The sequence below is a fragment of the Bos javanicus genome, chromosome 20 (assembly GCF_032452875.1).
Source record: "Bos javanicus breed banteng chromosome 20, ARS-OSU_banteng_1.0, whole genome shotgun sequence".
NCBI lineage: Eukaryota > Metazoa > Chordata > Mammalia > Artiodactyla > Bovidae > Bos > Bos javanicus.
Genome location: NC_083887.1, coordinates 27,720,578 through 27,740,647, shown reverse-complemented (window position 1 = coordinate 27,740,647; position 20,070 = coordinate 27,720,578). Strand labels below are relative to the sequence as shown.

Below are 20,070 nucleotides of genomic sequence, written 5' to 3'. Positions count from 1 at the left end.
TATCCCACAAAAAAAGAAAACTACAGGCCAATATCACTGATGAACATAGATGCAAAAATCCTTAACAAAATTCTAGCAATCAGAATCCAACAACACATTAAAAAGATCATACACCATGGCCAAGTGGGCTTTATCCCAGGGATGCAAGGATTCTTCAATATCCACAAATCAATCAATGTAATACACCACATTAACAAATTGAAAAATAAAAACCATATGATTATCTCAATAGATGCAGAGAAAGCCTTTGACAAAATTCAACACCCATTTATGATAAAAACTCTCCAGAAAGCAGGAATAGAAAGAACATACCTCAACATAATAAAAGCTATATATGACAAACCCACCGCAAACATTATATCCTCAATGGTGAAAAAATTGAAAGCATTTCCTCTAAAGTCAGGAACAAGACAAGGGTGCCCACTTTCACCATTACTATTCAACACAGTTTTGGAAGTTTTTGCCACAGCAATCAGAGCAGAAAAAGAAATAAAAGGAATCCAAATTGGAAAAGAAGAAGTAAAACTCTCACTATTTGCAGATGACATGATCCTCTACATAGAAAACCCTAAAGACTCCACCAGAAAATTACTAGAACTAATCAATGACTATAGTAAAGTTGCAGGATATAAAATCAACACACAGAAATTCCTTGCATTCCTATACACTAATAATGAGAAAACAGAAAGAGAAATTAAGGAAACAATTCCATTCACCATTGCAACGGAAAGAATGAAATACTTAGGAATATATCTACCTAAAGAAACTAAAGACCTATATATAAAAAACTATAAAACACTGGTGAAAGAAATCAAAGAGGACACTAATAGATGGAGAAATATACCATGTTCATGGATTGGAAGAATCAATATAGTGAAAATGAGTATACTACCCAAAGCAATTTATAGATTCAATGCAATCGCTATCAAGCTACCAACGGTATTCTTCACAGAGCTAGAACAAATAATTTCACAATTTGTATGGAAATACAAAAAACCTCGAATAGCCAAAGTGATCCTGAGAAAGAAGAATGGAACTGGAGGAATCAACCTACCTGACTTCAGGCTCTACTACAAAGCCACAGTTATCAAGACGGTATGGTACTGGCACAAAGACAGAAATATAGATCAAAGGAACAAAATAGAAAGCCCAGAGATAAATCCATGCACATATGGACACCTTATCTTTGACAAAGGAGGCAAGAATATACAATGGATTAAAGACAATCTCTTTAACAAGTGGTGCTGGGAAATCTGGTCAACCACTTGTAAAAGAATGAAACTAGAACACTTTCTAACACCATACACAAAAATAAACTCAAAATGGATTAAAGATCTAAACATAAGACCAGAAACTATAAAACTCCTAGAGGAGAACATAGGCAAAACACTCTCTGATATACATCACAGCAGGATCCTCTATGACCCACCTCCCAGAATATTGGAAATAAAAGCAAAAATAAACAAATGGGATCTAATTAACCTTCAAAGCTTCTGCACATCAAAGGAAACTATTAGCAAGGTGAAAAGACAGCCTTCAGAATGGGAGAAAATAATAGCAAATGAAGCAACTGACAAACAACGAATCTCAAAAATATACAAGCAACTCCTACAGCTCAACTCCAGAAAAATAAATGACCCAATCAAAAAATGGGCCAAAGAACTAAATAGACATTTCTTCAAAGAAGACATACAGATGGCTAACAAACACATGAAAAGATGCTCAACATCACTCATTATCAGAGAAATGCAAATCAAAACCACTATGAGGTACCATTTCACTCCAGTCAGAATGGCTGTGATCCAAAAGTCTACAAATAATAAATGCTGGAGAGGGTGTGGAGAAAAGGGAACCCTCTTACACTATTGGTGGGAATGCAAACTAGTACAGCCACTATGGAGAACAGTGTGGAGATTCCTTAAAAAACTGGAAATAGAACTGCCCTATGATCCAGCAATCCCACTGCTGGGCATACACACTGAGGAAACCAGAAGGGAAAGAGACACATGTACCCCAGTGTTCATCGCAGCACTGTTTATAATAGCCAGGACATGAAAGCAACCTAGATGTCCATCAGCAGATGAATGGATAAGAAAGCTATGGTACATATACACAATGGAATATTACTCATCCATTAAAAAGAATTCATTTGAATCAGTTCTAATGAGGTGGATGAAACTGGAGCCTATTATACAGAGTGAAGTAAGCCAGAATGAAAAATACCAATACAGTATAATAACGTATATATATGGAATTTAGAAAGATGATAACAATAACCCTGTGTACAAGACAGCAAAAGAGATACTGATGTATAGATCAGTCTTATGGACTCTCTGGGAGAGGGAGAGGGTGGGAAGATTTTGGAGAAAGGCATTGAAACATGTAAAATATCATGTATGAAACGAGATGCCAGTCCAGGTTCGATGCACGATACTGGATGCTTGGGGCTAGTGCACTGGGATGACCCAGAGGGATGGTATGGGGAGGGAGGAGGGAGGAGGGTTCAGGATGGGGAACACATGTATAGCTGTGATGGATTCATTTTGATATTTGGCAAAACTAATACAATTATGTAAAGTTTAAAAATAAAATAAAATTTAAAAAAAAGATTAAAATAGACCAAATATGGACAATACAAAAATATATATATAATGTTAGATTACCAATGCCCCACTGTTTTTGTATGTTCAGACTTTTGGTCTTAATTTTCTGTGAATAAAAGTGTTTAGTTTAAAAATAAATAAATAAATAAATAAATAAAATTTAATTTATTTTATTTTTTAACTCTACAATATTGTATTGGTTTTGCCATATATCAACATGAAGAAAGGCTTTCTTATTTCTCCTTGCTATTCTTTGGAACTCTGCATACAGATGGATATATCTTTCCTTTTTTCCTTTGCCTTTCACTTCTCTTCTTTTCTCAGCTCTTTATAAGGTGTCCTCAGACAACCATTTTGCCTTTTTGAATTTCTTTTTCTTGGGGATGGTTTTGATCACCACCTCCTGTCCAATATCACAAACCTCTGCCATAGTTCTTCACGTACTCTGTCTATTAGATCTAATCCTTTGAATGTATTTGTTACTTCCACTGTATAATCATAAGGGATTTGATTTAGGTCATACCTGAATGCTCTAATGGTTTTCCCTACTTTCTTCAATTTAAGTCTGAATTTTTCAGTAAAGCATTCATGATCTGAAAAAAAAAAAAAAGATAGTGAACAATATAATACTTAAAATTAGAATATAAAATCTGTGATGCAGGTAAGGATTTTTGTTTGCTTTCTTCATTGGCTGGTTCCCAGTACATAAAAGAGTTTCTGTGGTTCTTCATACACACACAACAAATATTTGTTGAGAAGTGAATAAAATGTAATTGCTAATAGTAATAGTGTTACTCGTTCAGTCGTGTCCAGCTCTTTGCGATCGTGAGGACTGTAGCCCGCCAGGCTTCTCTGCCCATGGGATTCTCCAGACAAGAATACTGGAGTGGATTGCCATTCCCTTCTCTAGAGGATCTTTATGATGCAGGAATTGAAGCCAGGTCTCCTGCACCCCAAGCAGATTCTCTACTGTCTGAGCTACAGGGAAGATCCTATAATTGCTAATAGCTAAGCATTTTAGACATGAAGAGAAAAATAAGAAAAGGATCACAAAACTCAAGAAGCTCACAGTCCTTTCTCCGTCAAGTCACCTTCCAAACCTAACCTTCATATCTGTAGGAAAACTGGTCAGTCTATGTATTAAGAACAGTACTAGAAGATAGTGGGATTCTGGAATATAACTAGGGGTAGAAGGAAATGGCAACCCACTCCAGTGTTCTTGCCTGGAGAATCCCAGGGACGGGGGAGCCTGGTGGGCTGCTGTCTATGGGGTCGCATAGAGTCAGACACAACTGAAGTGACTTAGCAGCAGCAGCAGAAAGTGTCTGTGTCCACTTTAATATCCAATGTTGTTATTATGTACAGCAAAAACCTTCCAGTAAATAGCAGCACTAAAAATATTTATTTGGTTTAATCTTTTACTTTGATAAGGAACATAAAATCCAGTTCCAATTGGGAAACTAAAATGTATTTCCTATGTTGCTTCAGTCGGATTATTAAGGCATTTCCAGGAATTCGTTTATAATTCTTTTGTTTTCCCATGTAAATTTTTTGTTTGTTTTCTTTCAGCATTTGCTTGTCCGATGAATGATCTGCTCAAGAAACTTATTTTCTTACAAATTAAAAAAAAAATCTTCATTATAAGAATCTATATTTTTAAAAAGCTGGCACACACTTTTAATCAATGTATATAGAAGAATAAACATATTTCAAGTGCTTATAATCAGCTTACTAGGAAGACTATTAACTCTTTTAGTTACATAGGAAATTACACAGTAATTTACATAGTAAATTTACATTATAAAATAACTATGTAATTTATTCCAGTGCATCAGTTGCCAAAAGGAGCAAATACACCTCAGAGTTCGTAACAGCAATTTCTGATGTGAGAGATTTAATGTACTGTTTACAGAAAGATTATTATTCTCAAGTATTATGTTTTACATACAGGTTAACATGTAATTTCTCATATGGTGAAATTCACTGGAAAGTTTTGTTAAATTTAATACTCTTTAAAATCATGTTTGCATAGACATGTATCTCTGAGGTTTTAAGCTAATAAAACAACATTTCCACAAACTGTTTGGATCACTGCATTCTGAAATTTAGAGACTTCCTCACCCAAACTCAAGTATTGTCCTTCCAAGTGGTTCTTAAGGACTTTAGGATGTTCAAAAATTAATCAATAAAATTGCCATTTGATAGGTCTGCAAAATTAGAGAACAAAACATTACCATTTCATTATTATAGTTGAAATAGCCACCATTTAAATATTAATGTTGTAATTTAGATTGTAAAGTCTAAATCAGAGAAGGAAAAAAGTCAGTTTTTCTATGCACTATTCTTGAAAATAGCATGTGTTTATACATTTGTTAGGGTTTCCCTGTTGGCTCAGAATGTAAGAAATGCATCTGAAATGCAGGAGACAGCACAGGTTCTATTCCTGGGTTGGGAAGATGCCCTGGAGAGGAGAAGGGAATGGCTATCCAATCCAGTATTCTTGCCTGGAGAATTCTATGGCTGAGGAAAAGAGTGGGACATGAGCAAATAACACTAACTAATTATACATTTATTGGGGCTTTCCACATGACTCAGACAGTAAAATCCATCCTCAGGGCAGGAGACCCAGATTTGATCCCTGGGTTGGAAAGATCCCTTGGAGAAGGGAATAGCAAGCTACTGCAATATTCTTGCCTGGAAAATCCCATGGACAGAGGAGCCTGGCGGGCTATAGTCATTGGGGTCCAAAAGAGTCAGATACACTTAGAGGCTAAACAACAACAACAACATACTTTTGTACTTTAAACTCAAAGGTGCAGGGGACTCCCCTGGTGGTCCAGTGGAAAAGATTTCATGCTCCCAAAGCAGGGAGCCCAGGTTCAACCTCCCGGTCAGGGAACTAGATCCCACATGCTGCAACTAACAGTTCACATGCCAGCAATTAAGACTTGGCACAGCCAAATAAATAAATAATTTTAAAAATGAAAGTGAATTTGTGTGTGTGTGTGTGTCACTTAATTCTGTTTATGTTAGCAAGTATGAATGTATGCATTAGCAGTGTGTGGACACAGTGTGGTTCTTGATTTCTGGATGAGTTCAGATATACAGATCCCAAATCCCCATTTTATTCTTCAACATTTAGAACCCTCTGGTTTTGCACTGAGTGGTTAATTTAGCTCTTTGATCATATTGTCTGCAGCCATTGTCCAGCCTTCTATAAATGTAAATAAAACTATTTACTTTGTGTTAGGCTTATAATCCTTTGCAATCCAAGAATAGGATCACTGACACAGTCTGCTTACACACCGTTTTCTGTGTGTGGTACTGTCTGATATGACCATATATGAACTGCCATCCAGACCATCTTGATGATCTAAATGTTCTAGCCTCTGGTCAGCAGACACATGCCCTTATTCGACATTCTCCTGGAGGGTTCAGGAATCAAAGGAACATGAATTTTGGATTAACCATTAAGCATTTGGAATTAAAAACTAATTGTACAATTTTGAGACACATTTATTCAGTGTCATGATCAGATTACCACATTTGGCAATCAACAGGGTGAGTGCAAAAAAAAAAAAAAATACATTAAAAACTTTTGTTGGAATGCTTTATACTTTCCACAGAACAGAAACCAAAATAACCTGTTATGCTATCAGTCACAGATAAAATCCTCGAGTTTTTTCACCCACATGAGTATCATATAAAATACGTCTTCTCGTAGCAGCGCGGCCTTGCCTCCACTGTACTTGGCTGAGTTCACAAATCTGTTGACACCTATAACTCTCCTGCCACTTCTCTGACTCTTCTCTCCCTACTAAGTTTTGTTTCTTGGTAGTAATTAAATCCTTCGCAAAGGATTTAATTGGCATAGCTACTGCTGCTGCTGAAACTGCCACAGCCATCTTGGCTTCATGGTCTGGCAAAGTATTGGCCTCTATCACCACAAGGGCCAGAACTTTTGCCTCCAAAGTTTCCTCCTTTCATGGGTCCAAAATTAAGACTGATTATTGCACTGGCCAAAATCTTTGTAGCTTCTACAATCTTCAAAACTGCTTCCACCATTACTAAATTCATTACAGCCATCCCTACTGCCATCACGCTGTTGTTGTTCAATCATCAATTCCTGTCCAACTCTTACTGACCCAATGGACTGCAGCACACCAGGCTTCTCCATGCCTCACTGTCTCCCGGAGTTTACCCAAGTTCATGTCCATTGCATCAGTGATGTCATCCAACAATCACACACTCTGTTGCCCTCTTCTACCTCTGCCTTCAATCTTTCCCAGTATCAGGGTCTTTTCCAACGAGTTGGCTCTTTGCATCAGGTGGCCAAAATAGTGAAGCTTCAGCTTCAGCATCAGTCCAAGAGTATTCAGGCTTGATTTCCTTAAATATTGGCTGCTTTGATCTCCTTCCAGTCCAAGGGACTCTCAAGAGTCTTCTCCAGCACCACAGTTCAAAAGCATCAATTCTTCAGTGCTCTGCCTTCCTTATGGTCCAGTTCTCACAACCATACATGATTACTGGAAAGACCACAGTCTTGACTATATAGACCAGTGTCAGCAAAGTGGTGTCTTTGTTTTTTAATACACTGTCTAGGTTTGTCAAAGCTTTCCTCCTAAGAAGCAATCATCTTCTAATTCCAAGGCTGCAGTCACCATCTGCAGTGATTTTGGAGCCCAAGAAGAGGAAATCTGTCACTGTTTCCATCTTTTCCCCTTCTATTTGCCATGAAGTGATGGGGCCAGATGCCATATATTTAGTTTTAAGCAAGCTTTTTCACTCTCCTCCTCATCAAGAGGTTCTTTAGTTCCTCTTTCCTATCTGCCATTAGAGTGGTATCATCCCCATACTGAAGAAGGAAATGCAAACCCACTCCAGTATTCTTGCCTGGAGAATCCTGTGGATAGAGGAGCCTGGTGGGCCGCTGTCCATGGGGTCACACAGAGTTGGACACGACTGAAGCAACTTAGCAGCAGCAGCAGCAGCATTCCCACATCTGAGGTTACTGATGTTTCTCCTGGCAATCTTGATTCCAGCTTATAACTCATACAGGCCAACATTTTTCATGATATGCTCTGTGTATACGTTAAATAAACATGGTGACAATAAACTGCCTTGTCCTACTCCTTCCTCAATCCTGAACCAGTAAATTGTTCCATATGAGGTTCTAACTGTTGCTTCTTGACCGTCATATAGGTTTCTCAGGAGACAGGTAAGATGCTCTGGTATTCCCATTTCTTTTAAGAGGTTTCTGCTGTTTGTTATGATCTACCAACAGCTAGTGGAGGTGATGGAATTCCAGTTGAGCTATTTCAAGTCCTAAAAGTTGATGCTGCTAAAGTGCTGCACTCAATATGCCCAGCAAATTTGGAAAACTCAGCAGTGGACAAAGGACTGGAAAATTGTCCATTTTCATTCCATCCCAAAGAAAGGCAATGCCAAAGAATGTTCAAACTACTTTTAGTAGTTCAAGTTCAGCAACTGAAGTGAACATAGTCAAAGGCTCAATTGTAGTCAATAAAACAGAGGTAAATAGTTTTCTGGAATTCCCTTTCTTTCTCTATGATCCAGTGAATGTTGGCAATTTGATCTCTGGTTCCTCTGCCTTTTCTAAACCTAGCTTAGACGTTTAGAAGTTCTCAGTTCACGTAATGTTGAAGCTTAGCATGCAGGATTTTGAGCATAACCTTACTGGCATGGGAGATGAGTGCAATTGCACAGTGGTTTGAACATTCTTTAGTACTGCCTTTCTTAGGAATTGGGATGAAGATCGACCTTTTCCAGTCCTGTGGCCACTGATGGGTTTTCCAAATTTGCTGACATATTGAGTGCAGTATTTTGATAGCACCACCTTTTAGGATTTTAAATAGTTCTGCCACATATCTGTCACCAAAGCCACCTCTGCAAAGTGTCCTCTATGACTAAAGTTGTCATTCTCACCAAAATCACCTCTGTGATCACCACCAAAGTTTCCAGAACCATTTCAACCTCTTTGCCTGGATGAAGCACTAGTTGTCTCTTGCTTAGGTCTTTTCTAACTTCAGCTGTGGCCATTCATGATGTGGCAGTGGGCTTCCCTGGTGGCTCAGAGGGTAAAGAATCTAGCCTCTCTTCTTGCCACTGTCTCAGCCAAAATTTCGATCGCTTCAATTTTCTCATACTGTTCATAAGAATCTCATCTGTTAATTTTATTTTTATTTCCACTACTAAAATCTCTTGCACAGCAAAGAAACCAAAAACAAAATAAGATAGCCTATGAACTGGAAGAAAATATTTGCAAATGGTGGGAATAATGAGATTAACTTCCAAAATATACAAACAGCACATACAGCTTAACATAAAAAAAAAAAAGAAAAATAGGCACAACATCTAAATAGACATTTCTCCAAAGAAAGCATACAGATGGCCAACAGGCACATGAAAAATCACTCAACATCGCTAATTATTGGAGACATGCAAATCAAAACTCCAAGGAAGTATCAGTTCACATAAATAAGAGAGGTCATCATCAAAAAAGTTTACAAATAATAAATACTGGAGAGAGTATGGAGGAAAAACGAATCCTTCTACACCATTGGTGAGAATGTAAATTGGTATAGCCACTATGGAGAAGAGTATGAAAGTTCCTTAAAAAACTAAAGCTAGAACTACCACGTGCATACTTAGTCACTTCTGTTGTGTCGAACTCTGCAACGCTATGGACTATATCCTACCAGGCTCCTCTGTCCATGGGATTCTCCAGGCAAGAATACTGGAGTGGGTTTCTATGCCTTCCTCCAGGGGATCTTCCAGACCCAGGAGCTCCTGTGTCTCCTGCATTGCAGACAGATTCTTTACTGCTGAGCCACTGGGGAACCCCCAGAACTATCATATGATCTTGCAATCCCATTATGAGGCATACATCTGGAGAAAACTCTAATTCAAAAAAGTACATGCACTCTAACATTTATTGTGGCACTATTTACAACAGGCAAGACATGGAAGCAACCTAAATGTCCATTGACAGATAAATGAATAAAGAAGATGTGGCATATATACACAATGGAATATTAATCAGCCATAAAAAAGAATGAAATACTGCCATTTACAACATGGATGGATCTAGTGATTATTATACTAAGTGAAGTAAGTCAGATAGAGAAAGACAAATATCATATATTGTTTATATGTGGAATCTAAAAGACAAAGATAATGTGAATTTATTTTCAAAACAGAAACAGACAAATAGAAAACAACCTTATGGTTACCAGAGGGGAAGAAGGGGGATAAATTAGGAGTTTAGGTTTAACATATATACACTACTATACATGAAATGTGAAAGTCGCTCAGTCGTGTCCAACTCCTTGCAACCCCATGGACTATATAGTCCATGGAATTCTCCAGGCCAGAATACTGGAGTGGGTAGCCTTTCCCTTCTCCAGGGGATCTCCCAACCCAGAAATCAAACCCAGGTCTTCAGGACTGCAGGTGGATTCTTTACCAGCTAATTATGAAATAAATAACCAAAAAATATATGGCACAGGTAATTATATTCAATATTTTGTAATAACCTATAAGGACAAAGAATCTGAAAAACAATAATATATATATTATATATTCAGATTCAGTTATATATATTATATATTATATTACATAATATATATAACTGAATAACTGCTGCATACCTAAAACTAACACAACATTGTAAATCAACTATACTTCAATAAAAATATATGTTCTTTAGCGTTTTTACTGTATCAACAAAATCATTTTCACAGTTAAAATCTAATCACAGTTAAGTGGGTTCCATATCTTTGAGAATCTTCTCTTGGTACAGTGCTCGTTGGTTTCATAACTTTTCCACCCACCATGTGTGGCCCTGAATTCGTGGCTGCACGCATCTCCTCCACAAAATTTATATGACAAACCCAAAAGATCCAGAGTGCTTGGCATATACATCTCTCATTACCAGCAGTCCATGAGATGAGAATGGCTCCTCAGACTCTCCTCAGTTGTTTCAAAACTCAAGCCTTGAATGAAGAGTTCTGCAGCTTTTCTGGCTCTTTGGGAGACTCTGACTTAAACAGGAGGGCCGTTGGGAGGGAGACTTTAAAATGCCTACTTGGCAATGTTCCTAGGCAGAGAAGATAACTGCTTCATTTTAAATTCTATTTTTTTAAAATTCAATTAAAAAAAATTGATACCTATTTAATTTGAACTTTGGAAAGGTTAAGAGGCTCCAAGAATTTGTAATGCATATTTTCCCCCATCCATTGTTTCCCCGTCTCATAATGCAATGTTTCCCATTCTTCTGACATGATGAACTCTTCTGCATTGAAGTGTACAGCACAAGATTTTATGTCCACATTTAGTGACTGCTCTACAAGCCTTCCTTATCTGTAGTCATTTCTGTCTGTTACTATCATGAAACACATCGTGGACAAAATATGTAACAGCAGACGTAAGTCTCACAGAAACTTCCTATTCTCCCCGCTTTTGATGATGGGGGTCTAGAGAGCTACTGCAAGTTTAGATTTCCCGCAGAAGTCTTGTATTCATTCACGTAGCAGAGGGTCATAGAAAAGCTTCCCAAGGCACATGACTTGATCTCTCTAAGGTGGTCTCTGGGCCTTCCACTGAAAAGTGACATTTACACTTTCTAATAATTTAGCTTCCTTTCTTGCAATATCTGCAACGGTTAGCTATTTTAAAATTCTTTTTTTTTTTTCCTTTTGGAAACCATAGTCCATCATCTTTCCTGTTAATCTAGAAGAGATAGCCACCATAAATAGGGAACAAACCAAAGGCAGCATATGAAAGAAATTTTAGAGCTCTCAAGAAAGTACTTGTTTCATTTCGGAAACTGAAGAAAACACAAATTTAGAAAATTTCATTGTTGGGGCTTCCCTGATGGCTCAAGTGGTAAAGAATATGCCTGCAAAGCAGAAGACACAGAGGATGTGGGTGTGATCCCTGGGTCAGGAAGATCCCCTGCAGTAGAAAATGGCAACTCATTCCAGTATTCTTGCCTGGAATAATCTCATGGACAGAGGATCCTGGAGGACTATTATTATCACACTCCAATGTTTTTTCTTCAAAATTTCTACATGTGTTAGTCTTTTTTCCTGCTCTCTAGTTTTCTATGGCTTTATGTGGAATTCTGGCTGTTTCTTTGGGCTTTTTCCAAGGATACATCCAAATTTTTCACTTCACTAAATGTAGTTACCACTCTGAATACACCTGATCCCGTCTAATCTTGGAAGCTAAGCAGAGTCTTGCCTGTCTAGTACTTGGATGGGAGACCACATGGGAATATCAGTGTTATAGGCTTTCAGGTGGCCACAGGACTTGAAAAGGTCAGTTTTTACTCCAAATCCAAAGAAAGGCAATGCCAAAGAAAGCTCAAACTACCGTACAATTGAACTCATCTTACATACTAGTAAAGTAATGCTCAAAATTCTCCAAGCCAGGCTTCAACAGTACGTGAACCATGAACTTCCAGATGTTCAAGCTGGATTTAGAAAAGGCAGAGGAACCAAAGATCAAATTGCCAACATCCACTGGATCATTGAAAAAGCAAGCGAGTTCCAGAAAAACATCTATTTCTGCTTTATTGACTATGCCAAAGCCTTTGACTGTGTGGATGACAACAAACTCTGCAAAATTCTTAGAGATGGGAATATCTGACCATCTGACCTACCTGTTGAGAAATTTGTATGCAGGTCAGGAAGCAACAGTTATAAGTGGACATGGAACAACAGACTGGTTCCAAATAGGGAAAGGAGTACGTCAAGGCTGTATATTGTCACCCTGCTTATTTAACTTATTATATGCAGAGTACATCATGAAAAACGCTGGGCTGGATGAAGCACAAACTGGAGTCAAGATTACCGGAGAAATATCAATAACCTCAGATATGCAGATGACACCACCCTTATGGCAGAAAGTGAAGAGGAACTAAAGAACCTCTTGATGGAAGTGAATGAGGAGAATGAAAAGTTGGCTTAAAACTCAACCTCCAGAAAACTAAGATCATGGCATCTGGTCCCATCACTTCATGGCAAAGAGATGGGGAAACAGTGGAAACAGTGAGAGACTTTATTTTCTTGGGCTCCAAAATCACTGCAGGTGTTGACTGCAGCCATGAAATGAAAGATACTTGTTCCTTGGAAGAAAAGTTATGACCAACCTAGACAGCATATTAAAAAGCAGAGTCATTACTTTGCCAATAAAGTTCTGTCTAGTCAAAGCTATGGTTTTTCCAGTAGTCACGTATGGATGTGAGAGTTGGACCATAAAGAAAGCTGAGCACCAAAGAATTGATGCTTTTGAACTGTGGTGTTGGAGAAGACTCTTGATTGTCCCTTGGACTGCAAGGAGATCCAACCAGTCCATCCTAAAGGAAATCAGTCCTGAATATTCATTGGAAGGACTGATGCTGAAGCTGAAACTCCAATACTTTGGCCACTGGATGCAAAGTGAGGGAAGTCGCTCAGTCGTGTCCGACTCTTTGCAACCCGTGGACTGTAGCCCACCAAGCTCCACCGTCCATGGGATTCTCCAGGCAAGAACACTGCAGTGGGTTGCCATTTCCTTCTCCAGGGGATCTTCCCAACCCAGGGATCGAACCCAGGTCTCCCACATTGCAGGCAGACGCTTGAACCTCTGTGCCACCAGGGAAGCCCCTAAGAACTTACTAATTTGAAAAGACCCTGATGCTGGGAAAGATTGAAGGTGGGAGGAGAAGGGGACGACAGAGGATGAGATGGTTGGATGCCATCACCAACTCAGTGGACCTCCAGGAGTTGGTGATGGACAGGGAAACCTGGCGTGCTACAATCCATTGGGTTGCAAAGAGTCAGACATGACTGACTGACTGAACTGAACTGAGGCTTTGCGGACTTCCCTGGTGGTGCTAGTGGTAAAGAACTCATCTGTCAATGCAGGTAGATATAACAGACGCTGGTTTGATCCCTGGATTGGGAAGATCCCTAAAGGAAGGCATGGCTACCCACTCCAGTATTCTTAACTGGAGAATCCCATGGACAGAGGAGCCTGGCAGTCTACAGTCCATTAGGGTCGCAAAGAGTGGGACATGACTGAAAGTAATTTACATTAAAATGTGAACTTCCAGATTCACTCCTGGTTGAAGAAAACTTGGAATCTCAAGAGAAAATTTCACTTCTAATATCTCAAATATACATGCAAATATAGATGTTAGATAGCCAGCCAGCTAACTAAATAGGTGGCTAAGATAAAGAGATACATAGATAAAAATTTCCTGACGCCTCTTACGTACACATATTACCTACTCAAACTAAAGAAACATAGATCACAGGGATCAACAGTGGATATTCCATTTATGAAAGCTTGCTGATATCTTCTCTGAATAATTCACTATCATTTAATAAAAGCTGAAGATTACTATGTCTGCTGATGCATAATACAGGCATCATAGTTGTGGATATTAAATCTTTAAAGGCATACTTGTAATATGTTTTAAATAAAAATGTGATTTTTAAAATTTTGTCAGTAACAGTATATCTGACCACAGTACAGAAAATTCATTAAGCAGGCTTCTATCTTTATGCACATGCTGCATTAAAATTATAACTAGATGAACAAAGAGCATCTTTAATTTTGAACAGTCTCTATGATATAATTGCTTTTCTTTTTGGAATACAACTGGATTTTTTTAAGGGCAGAGTTTCCTTGATACTGTAATACATGGATGAAAATATATTGCTGGTTTCTTTAATTTTTCTAACAGGGTATGACTTTCTAATTGTCTCTTCTTATCATCATCTAAGAATCTCTTATTTATGTTAATAGTGGGTGCTATTGCCGATAAGCTACTTGTAATAAATGAGTCAAACAAAAAGGCACGAATTCTGCAGATGGTGGAATAATTCAGTGGGATAATCTGCATAAGGAGATTCATATTTTCATAGAAAACATTTTAATTTAATGCTGAGCTTTGATCACTAGCTTACTGAACATCCTTAATTTTTTTCATTTAGTTCCCACCTTCTTTTTAATTAAAAATTGCACTGTGATTAGTGATTAATCTTTCCAAGTAGCAACATGATTATATTATGCTATGGTATATAGCCCAGATTTTCCATTGTTATTATTTTATTCAGATATACAGCTTTATGTCACCTGCTCTCTTAGAAAAATACTGTTCAATGTAAAGGAAAAACAAACAATTCAATGTTAGCTTGTATTTTATTCATTTGAAAAGAATGCACAGACTTCCTGGTCAGGCATGTAATGGGTTAGAAGTCACTACATTCTAACAATAAGAAAGCAGCTTAACAAACTGAAAATATCAACTCTTTTTAGACCTGTCTGCGAACTGAAGTCATAGGACAAATTGCTGCTCCCCGCCCCAAAACTGGAGAAACAGACAGGAGGACGCTGAGATTAACAGCTCACTGGGCAGAAATGCAAAAACTAAACTCAATCACTGAACATCTGAGAAAAATATTGTGCTTCCAGCTGGTGGAGGGGAAGAGAAACTGCTCTGAATGACAAGACAGCGTTCTGTTCATCTTAAGGAGTCCTGCCCTCAGGAGAAACTGTTTTAGCACACTGTTGGGGTTTCAGTGCCTAACCCAACTGGAGGAAGGGAAATACCCAAGTCCAGCTCTTTCAAGCTTTTCATGTGGGACAAGGGACTTGCCCTACTCCAGCCCTCTCTAGCCATTCTCTCCCATCTAAGGCGGGGCAGTGGGGAGGGGCTGCAAGGCACTGGTGAAGTTCACATCCAGGGGCACAGGCTCACTAAAAGACAAAGACCTAGTCCTGTGACTAAAGAATACTTCCTCTCTCCCTACACCTCACCATCACATTACTAATGGCATATTTACTGCAGTGCCTTTTACCCAGTACATCATGCCCACCTTTCAACAAAAAATTACAAAATCCAGCAAAGTGCAGTAACACAATTTGAAGAGACTAAGCAAACATGGGGATCAGATATGACAGGAATGCTGGAATTATCATACGAAGAATTTTTTAAGCTAGATTAATAAGTGAAGGGCATTAATGGGAAAAGTAGACAACAGGCAAGAACAGATGGATAATGAAAGTAAAGAGGTGGAAATTCTAATAAAGAATCAACAAGAAATGTTAGAAATCAAAAATGCAGCATCAGAAATGAAGAATGCCTTTGATGGGTTCATGAGCAGACAAGACATAGATGAGGGAAGAATCTCTGAGCATCAATATATGACAATAGAAACAAGTGAAAATCAAAGAGAAAGAAAAAGTCTGAAACAAATAGGATATAATATCCAGGAATTGAGGGAGAACCACATGCAAATGCAATAGGAATACCAGAAAGAAAAGGAACAGAAGTGCCATTTGAAGCAATGATGACTGAGAATTTCCTCAAATTAATGTCAGACACCAAATCATAGATTTAGGAAGTTCACAGAACACCAAGTAGGAAAAAAGCCCATAGAAACCTATATCTAAGCATATCATAGTCAAACTTCAGAAAATAAAAAATAAATAAAAAATCTTGAAAGAAGACAGAGGAACAAAAACCTCAGAAACCATGCAGGCAAGAAGACAGTGGAGTGAAATATTTAAAGTGTTGAGAGTGAAAATTCACCAAACTAGGATACTAAACTCTGTGAAATTATTGTTCATAAATGAAGGAGAAATAAAGACTTGCTGCCAGTAGATTTATCTTGTAAGAAATCTTAAGAGAAGTTCCTAAGAGAGAAGGAAAATAATATAAATCACAAATATAAATCACAAACTCAGGTCAACCAGAAGGAAGGCATCAGGAAAGGAAAAAGAAAAAGTAAAACAAAAAGTTTCATTTTTCTTCTTATTGATCTAGTAAAGAGCGATTGGTTCAAATAATAGCATGAATAAGAGTATATATATATACTCTATGCTTGTATGCATGCTAGCATGAGAAGTTAATTCACTCGTGTCTGACTCTTTGTGACCCTATGGACTAGCCCACCAGGCTTCTCTGTCCCTGGGATTCTCCAGGCAAGAATACTGGAGTGGCTTGACATGCCCTCTTCTAGGGGATCTTCTCAACCCAGGGATCAAACCTGCATCTCTTGAGTCTCCTGCATTGGCAAGCAGATTCTTTACCACTAGCAAAATCTGAGAAGCCCATATATACTCTGTAGGCTCATGCGTCCTTACATACAGGTAGAATAAATGACAGCCATGATACAAGGGATGCCTGTCTATGGGTGTAATCAGTTGTGTGTGACTCTTTGTGACTCTGTGAACTGGAGCCCACCAGGCTCCTCTGTCCATTAAATTCTCCAGGCAAGAATACTGGAGTGGGTTGCCATTTCCTTCTCTAGGAGATCTTCTTGACCCAGGGATCAAACCCAGTATAATGTCATTATAATGCAGTATAATGAAGAAAAGTGAAAGTGAAAGTCGCTCAGGTGTGTCCGACTCTTGCAAACCCATGGACTATACAATCCACGGAATTCTCCAGGCCAGAATACTGGAGTGGGTAGCCCTTCCCTTCTCCAGGGGATCTTTCCAACCCAGGGATCGAACCCAGGTTTCCCGCAGCAGCTGAGCCACAAGGGAAGCCTTTGATATGGGAAGCACTTGATAAGGGAAGCCACAAAGGAAGCCCTTGATAATGAAGAGAGAGAGACCTAAAATCAGTAATCTAAGTTCTAGTTTAGGAACCTAGAAAAAAGCAAATTAAATCCAAAGTGTGTACCAAAAATAATCACAAAAATCAGAACAGAAATCAATGAAACTGAAAACAGGAAATAAATAGAAAAAATCCATAAAACCAAAAGCTCATCCTTTGAAAAGATCAATTAAATCAATAAGGTTTTCTCCAAGCTAACTAAGAAGAAAGAAGGCAAAAATTACAAGTATCAAAAATGAAAGAGGGAGCATCACTATAGATCTCATACATATTACAAAATAATAAAGGACTAACTAAGTCTATACCTGTAAATCTGATAGCCTAGATGAAATGGTCCAAATCCTTGAAAGACAAAATCTGCCAAAACTCACTCAAAAATAAACATATAATCCGCATAGGCCTATATTTATTAAAGAAATTGAATCAATAGCAAATAACCTTTCAAAACTGTGAACGCCAAGCCCAAATCCGTTCACTGGTGAATTTTACCAAACATTTAAAGAAGAAATTATGTCATTTCTCTACAATCTTTTCCAGAAGATAGAAGCAGAGAGAATACTTCCTAACTTATTCCATGAGGTCAGGATTACTCTAATATCATAACCAGAAAAAGACATTACAAGAAGACTACAGAACAATATCTCTCATGAACAAAGTTGCAAAAATCCTCAAAAAAACTTTAGCCAATTGAATTAAACAATATATAAAAAGAAGTATACACCACAACAAAGTCCATAGTGGACTTGTCCTAATTATACAAGGCTGGTTCGTTGAACAGCATTCATGAATAAGAAAACTCAATATTGCCAAGCTGTCAGTTCTCCCCATCTTGATCTAAAATGTTCAGTGCAAGGTTAATCAAAATCCCAGAAAGTTATTTTTCAGATAAGAACAGGGTTATTATAAAATTACTGGGAAGAGGCAAAAAACCCAGAATAGGCAATTCAATATGGGAGAAGAAGAACAAAATCAGAGGACTGACGCTACCCACCTTCAAGAAGAGTAACTGTCTTAAGACGTACTAGAAAGCAGTAGGTCAAGTACTCAAAACAGTAATCAATTCAGTGCTGCAGTGGCAAAAAAACAAGCAAATGGGTCTGTTGAATGAGAATTCAAAATGGTACAGATGCTTTAGAAGATGGTTTGGCAGTTTCTTGTGAAATTAAACATATTCTTACCATACTATCCAGCAGTGGTGTTCTTTGATATTTATCCTAGTGAATTAAAAGTTTATGATGTCCACACAAAAAGCTGCACAATGATGTTTATTCATAGTTGCCAAAACTTGGAACCAACCAAGATGTGTTTCAAGTAGGTGAAAGAATAAATAGACTATGATGCATCTGGGCAACGGAATGTTATTTAACACCAAACAGAAATGAGCAATCAAGCAATGAAAAGGCTAGAGGATAGTTAAATGCAAATTATGAAAAGGGACGAGGTACGTAATGTATGATTCCAACTATGTGACATTCTTGACCAAGTAAAACTACGAAGACATTAAATCAGTGGTTGCCAGGGGTTGCTGGGGGCCCTGTAGTGGTCATGTATGGATGTGAGAGTTGGACTGTGAAGAAGGCTGAACGCCGAAGAATTGATGCTTTTGAACTGTGGTGTTGGAGAAGACTCTTGAGAGTCCCTTGGACTGCAAGGAGATCCAACCAGTCCATTCTGAAGGAGATCAGCCCTGGGATTTCTTTGGAAGGAATGATGTCAAAGCTGAAACTCCAGTACTTTGGCCACCTCATGCAAAGAGATGACTCATTGAAAAAGACTCTGATGCTGGGAGGAATTGGGGGCAGGAGGAGAAGGGGACGACAGAGGATGAGATGGCTGGATGGCATCACTGACTCGATGGAGGTGAGTCTGAGTGAACTCCAGGAGTTGGTGATGGACAGGGAGGCCTGGCATGCTGCAATTCATGGGGTCGCAAAGAGTGGGACACGACTGAGTGACTGAACTAAAAACTAAGAAGAGTTTTAGGGCAGTAAATTATTATATATGATATTATTGCCACGATGAATGCACAGCATTATACATATGTCTAGACTAGAATGTGCATCCAGAGGGAACTTTACTGTAAACTTTGGACCCTGCAGGCTCACTGATTGTCACAATGTGTTGCTGTGGTCGAGATCAATAATGGGGCAGTTTATGAATATATGGGAACAGGAAATATATGGCAACTCTCCGTAATTTCCACTAAATTTTGTTGTAAACTTAAAACTTCTTTAAAAAATAAAGTTTATTAAATATTATTTTAAAACACATTGAAGTTTCTATAAAGCATACATACCACACTGGTTCGTTTCCATAAAAGAAATATGCAAGGTGCTCAGAGTTTGCTTCTTATACATATGTGTATTAATTTACTGAACAATTACTGCTTACTTTGGGTGACAATCTTTACACACAATAAATGAAACTCCTCTAATTTAATAGCAACAACTATCACTGAACACTTCCCTTCACATTGTTTTTCAATGTAGGCTGATGATATAAAATCCAAGGAGAATCCCTAGCCTGTGAAATAGATGCTAAGCCAACAAGGATGACAGAAAATCTCAGGTCTCTGCTGCAGTGGCAAAAATGTTTAAGGTTCACTCAAATCCTCATATGAAGCGAGACAAGTTTCTGAACAGTAACCTATGGTTCTGATTCCTTTGTTTTTCATGGCCTCCTCTACTATCTTTGAGGGAATTCCCAATGGCTCAGTGGGTAAAGAATCGACCTGCAAAGCAGGAGACACATGAGACGTGGGTTCAGTTTCTGAGTCAGGAAGATCCCCTGGAGGAGGGCATGGCAACCCACTCCAGTATTCTTGGAAAA

At 38.3% G+C, this 20,070-nt stretch overlaps 1 long non-coding RNA gene across 2 annotated transcripts in view; it reads right to left on the bottom strand.

Annotated features, from left to right (window-relative positions):
* The window catches only part of LOC133233352 (uncharacterized), a 188,787-nt gene that overhangs the window by 99,544 nt on the left and 69,173 nt on the right, over positions 1-20,070 (bottom strand). For both annotated transcript variants that reach the window (XR_009731688.1, XR_009731687.1), the window contains exon 2: positions 3,127-3,196. This is a non-coding gene — a long non-coding RNA (uncharacterized LOC133233352). The remainder of the gene's footprint in view (positions 1-3,126; positions 3,197-20,070) is intronic.